The sequence below is a fragment of the Cryptomeria japonica genome, chromosome 11 (assembly GCF_030272615.1).
Source record: "Cryptomeria japonica chromosome 11, Sugi_1.0, whole genome shotgun sequence".
Lineage (NCBI taxonomy): Eukaryota > Viridiplantae > Streptophyta > Pinopsida > Cupressales > Cupressaceae > Cryptomeria > Cryptomeria japonica.
In genome coordinates this window covers 503,152,845-503,161,747 of record NC_081415.1, presented here as the reverse complement: position 1 = coordinate 503,161,747, position 8,903 = coordinate 503,152,845, and positions in this window count along the sequence as shown.

Sequence of the window (8,903 nt, the reverse complement as noted above, 5' to 3'; positions counted from 1 at the left end):
GATTGGATATTGATTAATTTTATAACGGAGTTTATAGGCTAATTGTTATTCAACTTCATTTCGTGACTTATGTTCTCTTCCTAATTAAGTTCTAAAACTGTTAATTTCGCTACTGAATATCATTGATTATATTCTGATTGATCTTGGATTAATAAATCTAGATCTTACCTTCTAGCTGATTAGAGCATTTGGCTAATTGAGGTAGTATTGTTTAAAAACAAAATCGAATATTATGCTATTGGAAAATTGTTGGGATACGATGTAATTACTATTTGATGATGTTAAATATTATCTTAGAACATGTCATTGGAGTAATCGAGAAGTAAGTGAGATATTTTACCATTGATCGTAGAAAATTGAAACGATGTGCTTTTGGAAGTGATTAGCTTCATTAGAACCTCTTTTTATAATTATATTCCGTGATCCGTATTATGAATCTGGGTTTGAAAAATATGAAACTGTATAGGTTGGTTTCGAACCAGTATGTCAATGATGTTTTGTTGGAGATTAAATATCTTATTTATTTGATTAATGGTTGTCTGAGTTTAATTAATATGAATTGGTTTAAAGAACTCATTATGGCTTTATATGTCTGTTCGATGCTTTGAACCTTAGAGAGTTAGAAAACCAAGAACAACTTATCCCTTGATGAGGTAGATAACTGTAATCGGATTTAGATCTTGTAGAAAACCTGATCGACTTTTAATGTTTAGATCAATTCGGAAAGATTGCATCTATTGAATATTGTCTTTTCTGTTTATTGCCTATGCGAGTTTAATTTCTGTATTCGCTTTTAATTATGAAATGGCAAGAGTGCTTTGTTTGATAGGACCCTGTCGTATGGAATGATTTGGGGTACCTGTTTTAGTCCTCTGTTTTGAGTTGATTGTTGTTTTGTGGTGTCGTCGTAGTTGGTCATATCCTCTTTGTGTGAGTCGAATGACGATTCATGGTTGACCTTAGTTTGTCAGGTCTCTAGTTAGAGTACCGTCAGTAAGTGTTCATCTTTGGGTCATGTTTGACCAAATGGTTGTCCTCTTCTTCTTGAACTCCGTTCGTCTGACCATGTGTATTCCCTGGTTTTGAGTTCGTCTGAGTTTAGTCTAGTGTCGTATGGGAAAGTGGCTTTCGATTGGGGGCCGCGCCCAAAGTGGCTGCTGGGTAACCCGTCGAAAGTGAGTCTAATAAGTGATAACCTTTAAGTAGATTAGAAAGTAATCTCTAAGTAAGATAATTGTGCCTCAAACATGGGACGAGTGCTATCATAGGTTCGACATGCTGTGAGAAGGCCTGAAATGGCAAACCACCATCCTTGTCTTCACGAGAGGATGTGTGGGTCCACATGAGGCTTGGATGGGTCGGAAGCTCGAATTAGGTTGCCAGGGTAACCCAGTGTATGGGGCCGGGACCTATGAAGACTTGCCATGGTATCCATACCAGGTTGTGTGATGACACTTGTCCCTACGTTCGCTAGTGTGTTGTCGTTTTGTCCTGTTAGGAGTACCCTTGTGGGTCGTCCTTTTGTCTCTGCCCTTGTGAGTATTGGTTTCATGTTAGACCTTGGGTGGTGATGGCTCAGTTTTTTGGATGGTCTTCTGGACCTTTGTATTAGCTTGATTTTGTTCAGCTGGATCCTGTTCTTTTCAGGGATCGTTTATGTATTAATTGACCGATGTGGTCGTTTGTATATTGTTTATATTTCACCTTGATGGCCGGATTGTAATGATGTAACCTCTTGTATTCTTGACTTTATTAATTATCAGAGGGGTCTTGCAGTTGAGCAGACCCAGAGATGTAGCCCTTTAGGGGTGAACTCCGAGATCATTACGGTGTTATGTGATGTATTCTCTTATGTTTCCTTTATTCAGCTTTATCATGTATGATTAGCTTATGTTAGAATGGTTAAGTGGATAAATGGAATTAACTTTAAATGCTTTTATTCAGTCCTTTCTTGAATGCCATGTTGATCGAATGCATAAGTAGTTTAGATGAGATTTAGCGTAGATGCTAGTATGCAATCGTCTTTTGAAATGCAATAAGTTGGAGTATGAATGAATGTATCTTAGAGTAATGGAATCTATTCCGTTGTGGTTAGAAAATTAAGTATGCTTGAATAGATCTCTTATGTTTATGATGGAATTCTAGTGTGTTAGAATATTAGATGTATGGCTTGAAGTTTTAAATGAAAAGCTTGAATGAAGATTATGAATGGATCTTAATGGATGGATCTTTGCTTATGATTTATATTTCCATCTTTTGAAGGAAAATATCCTGATTAAGAATTATCTCGTTGTTAGATTATCAGCTTATTGGATTAATTGTGTGAGTTAAGTGAATTGTGAAATTTAAGTAATCTCGTTGGGAAACTCTTTAGGTGTTAGTTGTTGTCTTCCGCTATGTAATCTGAATCTTTGATATCTCGTTGTATCTTAATGTGGTGTAACTTTAAAAAAAAAAAAAATTTGCACTCTATTCTTGTGTTATGGCTTAATCCCTTCGGGGTTTCCTGGCGGGGCATTACAGAACATGTGTTCCTGATAAAAGCTCACATTCCCTGGTATGTTGATATTGCAGATTATTTAGCTGCTAATAAGATGCCTTCTCATTTTTCTCCTAAAGAAAGAAGGTTGCTAGTTGAGAAAAGCTTTAATTTCTCATGGATTGTTGATTGTTTATTTTATACTAGACCTGACCAAGTCTTAAGAAGGTGTTTCAGAGAGGATGAAACACGTGATATCCTTCATGCATGTCACGATGAGCCATGTGGAGGACATTTTGTTGCTAGCACGGGATATTATTGGCCAGCTTTGTATAAAGATGCAGTACAATATACTAGAAAATGTGATAGATGCCAGTGAATGGGTAGGCCTACCAGATCTGATGAAATGTCATTGTATCCCCAAATATTGGCTGCACCATTTGACAAATGAGGATTGGATTTTTTGGACCAATTGATCCTCCTTCCAATGGGAAATCTTATATTCTAGTGTGCACTGATTATGTTACAAAATGGGTAGAAGCAAGAGCCATGACACATGCAAGAGATAATAAGGTAGTTGAATTTATCTATGAGGAAATATTTACCAGATATGGAGTGCCAAGAGAAATTGTTTCAGATCAAGGACCACAATTTACTTCCACATTAATTATAGCATTGGTTAATGAATATATATCAGACACGGGAAGTCTACTCCATACCATCCTCAAGCAAATGGTCAAGTGGAGGTTACAAACAAGGATTTAGAAGCTATTCTTACCAAGACATTAGCTCTTCATAAGAAAGATTGGTCAAATAGACTTCCTGAAGCCATTTGGGTGTACAGAACAACATGGAAGACAACAACTGGTTTTACACATTTTGAAATGGTGTATGGAAAAACAACAATGATGCCCATTGAGTTTGAGCATAAAACTCTTAGGACAGCTTTGGAATTGAATATGACTCTCTCAGAAGCACAAAAAGACCACATCATACAATTGAATGCTCTAGATGAGTTGAGAAATATGGTTGTCTAGCATACAGAGATTATTCAACATCAATGAGCTAAATGGCATGATATGTATATCAAGGAGAGAAAATTTAAATCTAGAGAGTGGGCATTGTTATATGATACCAGATATAAGGATACTATGGGGAAGCTACAGACACGTTGGTTGGGCCCATACGAAATAGATGAATTTTTTCAAAATGGAGCAGTTCAGTTGACAACAATAGACCCAGTCAAATTCAAACTTCTGGTCAATGGTCATCGACTATGTCTTTATTATAAGCCTACAACAAAAGAAGAGTTCCTGCAGCAATTTAACAACCAAGTGCAGACCACAGTTTTTGCAGCATCTGAAGAAAACCAAATCTTGTGACTATTCCTGTAGCCAAAGCAGACAGAGTAATTCTTGTTTATCAGCTTTGAACTTAGTTAATAGTTATTTAGTTAGAATTTTTTGTTAATGTTAATATTTCATGTATTCATTCAGTTGTTATGTTTTCTCTTGTTTATTTCAAATAGACTTAGTTGTTGCAATAGTGTAGAATGAGTATCACAGGAACTTAGTGCATATACAATGCAGACCCATTTCACGTAATACGTCTCTAGGTTAACAAGTAAATGAACTTCAGTCATGGAGATAATAGCTACTCATAATGAATGACCAATCTTTGGGTTGAGACCGCAGCTCTAGTTATTGTTCCTATTGAGCTTTTTAATTGCAATTGAGGTTGGAATACTAATTCACAACTTAGGGGTTTTTATCCACACTAAGCAACCCTTCATGAACTAGAAGCTACATTTAATTATCAACCTAGGGACGTGAACTTAAAATGAGACAGCATTGTATATGCACTATGGAAGCCTTCTAAGCTATTGTATCAGTTATGTATGGAAAATAAACTCAGAATAATAAACTGAACTGAAAACATGACAATGCCCAAAATAAAAATAACTACACAGCACTGGTTGTAGGAAGACTGGTTATTTCCAACAACAGTGGCTGCAGGATGACTGGTTAGTTGCAACAGCAGTGGTTGCAGGACAACTATTCTAAAACTAGTGAAATCAAATATGCTGAAAACAAAACCTATCATAACCAAATCACTAATTAAAGTAAAGTATAATGAATAAAAATCTAAACTATGATGAAATCACAGTTTCTCAAGTGGCTCTTGCTTGAGTTGCTTCAATCTATCATTAGCATTCCATCTTCAATGGTCAAAAATCTTCTTATTGAAAATCAAAGATTACATGGACATATATCAGACTTGTTGATTGAACTGGGACACTATTAAAAAGACTCAACACTAACTGGATACTCTCTACACTATTCTTAACACTACTATCAACAATACTTACTCACAACTCAACAAAATCTCAGATTTATGCTTGAGGCTTGAGAGTTGAAGTAATTACAAACTCAACAACTTATTACAAATGTCATTTCTCTTATGACAACAAGGAGATGACTTATTCTACTCATGATTGATAATAAAGATTAAACTAACAAGAGTTGAGAGATTTATAATCCTCTTCGAACTCTACAACCATTAAATGCACTCATGGTTGAACATGTGTACAAAACATGTTATAATTATTTATGAATCGTAAAATATTGTTTCCACAAGCTTCACCAATTTTCCTTCACTTTAATAACTCCAAAAACACAAACTCTTGAAGAGGTAGAAGAGTCCAAGTTGAATTAGAACTCAATCCTTAACTGTTGCCTGGAAATCTGCTAGTTTGTCTCAGTCAAATTCTAGTGAATTCTTCTCATTAAATATTGTGAATCATCTCAAACGGTTTAAACCCTTTTTAGATCTCCTTTTAATCTTTCCAGATCATTTTAAAATTTTGAATTTTGTTAAGAAACGAGTGAGATATGCCCATTTTATTGAAAGTGGTCCTTTGTCTTTTTCTGCACTTCCAGTCAACTGCTACATCTATCAATTGCCAACTTGCTCCTCCTCCTTTCTAGCTATATGAACGACTCAAACCACTCAAAAACAACATGGTAATCATTCCAAAATACTTTACATTCAATAATAACCATTTACTATTGACCATAAAAATTGACCATATTATTTCATGTTTCATGATACTTTACCTCATGTTTATAATTTACTTCCAAGTCATTTCCAAACATTACCTTGGTTTTGTGTAGCATTAACTAGGATCAATGGTGTTTGATATGCATATGTGTGTATAGCTAGTTAATGTTATATGATGATAGAATATTATAGTAAATGGTTATTATTGAATGTAAATAATTTTGGAATGATTAACGTGTTTTTGAGTGGTTTGAGTCGTTCATATAGCTAGAAAGGAGGAGGAGCAAGTTGGCAATTGACAGATGTAGCAGTTGACTGGAAGTGCAGAAAAAGTCAAAAGACCAGTTTAAGTAAAACGGGCATATCTCACTCATTTCTTAACAAAATTCAAATTTTCAAAATGATCTAGAAAGATTAAAAAGAGATCTAAAAAGATTTAAACTATTTGAGTTTCTTTGCAATAGTAAATGAGAAGCATTCACCAGAATTTGACTGATACAAACTAGCAGATTTCCAAATAGCAGTTAAGGATTGAGTTCTAATTCAACTTGGACTCTTCTACCTCTTCATGAGTTCATGTTTTTGGAGTTATTAAAGCGAAAGAACATTGGAGAAGCTTGTGGAAACCATATTTGATGATTCATAAATAATTATAACATGTTTTGTACACATGTTCAATCATGAGTGCATTTAATGGTTGTAGAATTCGAAGAGGATTATAACTCTCTCGACTCTTGTTAGTTTAATCTTTATTATTAGTCATGAGTAGAATAATTCGTCTCCTTGTTGTCATAGGAGAAATGACATTTGTAATAAGTTGTTGAGTTTGTAATTACTTCAACTCTCAAGCCTCAAGCATAAATCTGAGATTTTGTTGAGTTGTGAGTAAGTATTGTTGATAGCAGTGTTAAGAATAGTGTAGAGAGTATCCAGTTAGTGTTGAGTCTTGTTAATGGTGTCCAAGTTCAATCAACAAGTCTAATATATGTTCATGTAATATTTTATTTGCAATAAGAAGATTATTTGAGCATTGAAGTTTGTCTATTGAAGATGGAATGCTAATGACGGATTGAAGCAACTCAAGCAAGGGCCACTTGGGAATTGTGATTTCATCATAGTTTAGATTTTTATTCATTATGCTTTGCTTTAATTAGTGAGTTGGTTATGATAGGTTTTGTTTTCAGCATATTTGATTTCACTAGTTTTAGAACAGTCGTCATGCAGCCACTGCTGTTGCAAATAACTAGTCATCTTGTAGCCACTATTGTTGCAAATAACCAGACATCTTGCAGCCACTATTATGTAGCTATTTTTATTTCCAGCAGTGTCATGTTTTCAATTTAGTTTATTATTCTGAGTTTATTTTCCATACACAACTGATATAATAGCTTAGAAGGCTTCCATAGTACATATACAGTGATGTCTCATTTCAAGTTCATGTCTCTAGGTTGATAATTAAATGTAGCTTCTAGTTCATGAAGGGTTGCTTAGTGTGGATAAAAATCCCTAAGTTGTGAATTAGTATTCCAACTTCAATTGCAATTAAAAAGATCAACATTTTCTCATTTTTGAATGAGAAATCTTGTAGCATGAGTGAGTAGTTCATCCTACCGCCATAGTTGATGGAAGGTACTGAAGAAAAAGTAAAGGATTTTGGAGCATGAATTTTTAATTTTTCAGGATATTTCAGTCTTTCATTTTGTTGTGGTAATTGTTTTTGAAAGCCAAGTTAGCCATGGGAGGAGCCCCTATCTATCATGAGCCTATAGTTCATGACGCTTTAGTGTAGGACAATTAGTGTGAACATTACTTTTGGACCTATGGGTGGATTGACTATATTTTAAAATTGATGGATTTTAATGAGGAAATTGCTCAGGAATTCATGTGCACATTTAGTGAAGGGGAGGCTTCTGTCAAAGGGTTAAGGTTCATAGCCACATAGCAGCGAATAGCTGAAGTCACTGGGTTGCCACACAAGGGAGAACTATTTCCTAAGGCGAAAGATGCAAGAAGTGCTAGGGAAAATTTTACTCACCCAGCTGATGGACCTCTGAGTGTGGAAAAGCAAGGAACTAAACGGACATCTCTTCCAACAAAATGGCCGCAGGTTGCATTTTATGTGATGAAACATATAACATGTGATGGTAGGTACTCCAATTTGCATTTTGTTCATTTTAAATTATTGAGTCATTTGCGGCATGCCGAAGGATGAATGTTTTGAATTTATTGTATCATCTTATCTCCATTAGTGCAAAAGAAACACAGAGGGGTAGTAATCATTTTGTTAGTCATCATGGCTTGATCAAATTGTTGGTAAAATAGTCTCTTAGAGATGTCTTGTAGATGTCATGGGGAGAGTTTGATAATATCCTGCAATTTGGGGAAGAAAATGTTTTTGTTGCAGAAGAAATTGCAACTAAAGACAAAAAATCGGAGAACCCTTGTCTCCTAGGGTTTCTACAGCGAACGAACCTCTTGTTGTCGAAGAAGCCTTTCCTGATGCAGAAGAAATGGTAATTAAATCAAATATTGAGCATCCCTCCACTCAAACTCAAAGTGGAGAAGCATCTTCTAGAAGGAAAGGGAAAGAAAAAGAAAAAGGTGATGCAGAGGAAGAGACCATAGAACAGTCTCAAGCAGTGCAGGTTTCTCCTGCAGCTAAAAAGAAAAAGGTAACGGAAATTTTTCCTGCAGCAACTCAGGAAATGAAATTAAGAAGGAGTCAACGGGTTAAATGAAGAACTCAAGCAACAGGGGATGTGAGTGAAGTCATTTATGTGGAAACGTCAGAATTAGGGCACGAAAGTCAGACAGAGGGTCAACTGCAAGAAGGACATGGAGCCGAAAGACTATCAAATTTGGCACATGTAGCAGAGTAGTTTGAAGAACTGGTTAATGAGATCTCAAGCCCTCAAGTAACAACTCACAGGCTCCCTTCATGTCTGACTAGTTTATCCATTGCACTTACATTTTATAGTAGGCTACAAGGAATAATTGATAAGCAACATAAAGAAATTGAAAAGAGGGACAATAAAATTGTTGAATTACAAACCAAAGTAGACATCATAGCAAATATGGTTCTTGAGTTAATGCAGTGCAGGGCTCCACCGAGATTTTATGCTTTATATTTGAAGGAACAGTATTTATGTTTCAAGCTAAATCACTTTGTTAGGGATCTTAGTCCTTCTTTGGATACTCCACAGGAATTTTATAATGTTTATCAAAACTCTCCTACAGTCGTTAAGAATTTGTTATGTGAATTTTATTTGCATAATTATGTTGTCTCTTCTAACAATGAATGGAATCCCTTACTGTATATTGGTGACATTCAGTTAAAAGAATTGATGTCATGGATACAGAATGA